Source organism: Anser brachyrhynchus (genome assembly GCF_964034855.1).
Source record: "Anser brachyrhynchus genome assembly, chromosome: 1".
NCBI classification, from domain to species: domain Eukaryota; kingdom Metazoa; phylum Chordata; class Aves; order Anseriformes; family Anatidae; genus Anser; species Anser brachyrhynchus.
The window spans coordinates 88,361,582-88,364,871 of NC_137694.1; positions in this window are offsets into that span (position 1 = coordinate 88,361,582).

Sequence of the window (3,290 nt, forward strand, 5' to 3'; positions counted from 1 at the left end):
TTAATGTAATTGCTAACCACTTCCTGAGGGGTTTAGCCATGTTTGAAATGTTTTAGGAGGACATACATTCCCCTGCCCACCACTCTCAGGTTCTTTTTCACTAAACATCTTTTGCCCTCCAGGCAGTCTGCTGTGGTACAGCCAGGGAACAGTTTCTTTTGTCCCTACCACCAGTGGATGGCTGATGATAGTGTGATTCAGCCACATTGCTTGCTGATGATCAAGATAGCTAGACATGTATTGGGTTTACAAGGCAAAGGTTTGTTAGCAGAGGTGCTGCAGCGATGGCCTCTGTGAGCAGAGCCCAGCAGCTGCCCCATGTCAGATCAGAGCCAGCTCCAGCCACCTCCAAAAGGGACCTGCTGCTGGCCAGAGCTGAGCCTGGGAGTGACAGTAGTTGGGCTTCTGTGAGAGCAGACAGAAGGAAGGAGAAAAACAAACCAAACACAAACAAAACCAAACACAAACAACATGGCTGTCTGACAGCAGCTAGGACAGGGGAGCGAGAAATGAGACAGAATCATCCCTGCAGCCCCCAAGGTCATTGCAGGAGGTGCTCCAGGCAGGCAGCAGCAGTTCCCCTGCGGCCTGTGGAGAGGCCCCTGGTGGAGCAGGCTGTCCCCCTGCAGCCCATGGGTCCCACACGGAGCAGATCTCCACGCTGCAGCCCGTGGAGGAGCCCCCGGTGGAGCAGGTGGATGTGGCCTGGAGGAGGCTGCGGCCCATGGAGAGCCCCCGCAGGAGCAGGCCCCGGGCTGGAGCTGCAGCCCGTGGAGAGGAGCCCACGCAGGAGCAGGGGGTCTGGGGGGAGCTGCCGCCCGTGGGGGACCCGTGCTGGAGCAGTTTGCTCCTGGGGGATGGACCCCGTGGTACAGAGCTATGTGGGAGCAGTTCCTGAAGAGCTGCTGCCTGTGGGCAGCCCCCACAGGCTCAGTTCGGGAAGGACAGCATCCCCTGGGAGGGACCCCACGTGGAGCAGGGGCAGGGAGTGACCATGAAGGAGCAGCAGAGACAAAGCATCAGGGACTGACCGCAGCCCCCATTCCCTGTTCCTCTGCACCACTCAGGGGTGAGGCGGTGAAAGAGGGTGGATGGGGGGAAGGTGGTTTGAGTTTGCTTTTAGTTCTCACTGCTGTAGTCTGCTATCAGTAAGTAAGAAATTATTTCTATCCCCCTATGCTGAGTCAGTTTTGCCCACAATTATAATTGGTGAGCAGTTTCCCTGTCATTAACTCAACCTTTGAGCCCTTTCCATCCTATTTTCTCACCCTCTTCTGTGGAGAAGGAGAAGTGAGAGAGCAGTTGTGGTCAAGTTCAGCTGCCCAGCAGGGTGAAACCACCACAACCTAAGTCTCTCAGTGCCATAGTTAGCCAAGAGTTGACCTTCATCCCTTCAGTCTGGAGTCACAGAAGCGGCATTTGAACAAGGTCAGCCAGAAATGTATCATGCTTCCTAGTGGTCCTACACAGCCCAAACTATCCTCTAACTCATTGTTTCCAAGTTAAATTACTCTTAATGTAACTAACAAAACACCTGCCACCATGTGCTTGCTGGAAAAGTACAAATATTTAGAAGTGCTTCATTTAAGGCCTTCTGAGTTCTCAGTAAGAACTCCCCTGCTGTCTCCAGCCACATCTCCTGCATCCTGAGAGACAACTTGCTTCAAGTTGTAATAAGGAAACGCATTGGTTTAGTTCACAATGAACTCTGTAAGACACAGTCACTGGGCTTCAAGGGTCACGGGGCTGATGCTGTTGTTTCCTCGTTCATTTTACACCACAGGACAAGAGGGAAGCATTTTATGTGTGCTGGAGGGATTTCTCTGCCACTAACCTCACACGTGCAGGATCACAGCTCATCTCTGCTCCCAGGGTTAGAACAGTCTTTGTACCTGGACACTGGGCAGCCTGGCTGAAGGAATAAGCAATACCCAAATGCTAATCCAAGCCTTCATGATGACACATCACTAGAATCTGCATCTATCTCCGACAGAAAGGGGTGGTGCTGCTCTTCTGGCCACCTTCTGATACTGGTTCTGTGTAGATAACTTTTGAAGTCCATGCAACATCTCACTCCACCCCACATGGTGGTAGTAATGACTTATCTTCTGGATTTTGTAGCACTGTAAGAATTTGTTAATGAATGTTAAGGAAATGGTTTTCTGCAATTTCTGTCAGCGACACCGCATCCTACAACTGAGTTAAACATGAACTCCTATTTACTTATTTTGAAATGAATTAAAGTCATTCAGAAAAATTGGCATGAACTTACTATATGCATGCCTAAAATCTAGAGATTTTTTTCAAATACACAGACTGAGATATTCAAAAGTTAACCACTGCTCACACACCTCTTTAGTATTTATAATGAATGTTTCATTCGCTGTTGTGAACTGGCCTTCCACCAGTTTTGTCTATCTGCTTTCAGACTCACCAACCTCAATCATTTCTGTAGACCTGATGGCATGGGGAGAGTCCTGGTCCTCCAGTCCCCCACCAGATGCTGGCTCTCACCTTGGTGCACCTGCTTCATGCTGGAATCCAAGCGAGGACTCCAAGAGCTAAGTACACAGCCACTAGGACATCAGGCATGGCAGCCCAGGGTAGAGGTTGGAAAGCAGAGTCCCAGATGTCTGCATTTCCCACAAGGCAGAGCTCCCTTGTCCCACCAGAACTTGAAGTGCACAGCAATGGACCCTGCCTGACTCACAGCTTTCCCCATCCAGGGGAGCTGGCTGCCAGGAGGCCCACCACCACCAGTGGCTAAAGGGGACAACCAGAACCACTGCTCTGGTTTCATACGATCACATATCATCAGGACATGGACTGTACCCACTGTCTGGTCCACTTATCTCAGAGCTAGAGTGCGAGCCACCTCCTCCTTGCAAAAGGCATCCTCTTCTCACAGATAAAGTGGGTTAGGTGTCACACAAAAAATACAGATTGATAAAAAGCAAAGCTACCTCCCCGCACCTCTTCCCACCTCCCAGCTTGGCAAGGCACCAGGGATCATTTCGGTAAGCCACCAGTGCACATGGATGTGCACACACGAGTGCACACACTGACGGGTTTTATGACACTGTCCTACAGTCTCTCTTGTTCTGACTTACGAACAAATGCCCTTGTGATCTCTGTTCCCTAGACTACCCATGCCAGCTCTAGTCAACAGAGAGTTGCAATCACCTCTCCTATTTTGACCATACGGAAAATTGGAAAACAGCCTGCCTTTTCCATGAAAGCCATAAAGAAACAATAAGTAAATAACAGAACTTAAACACTTCCAAAACAAG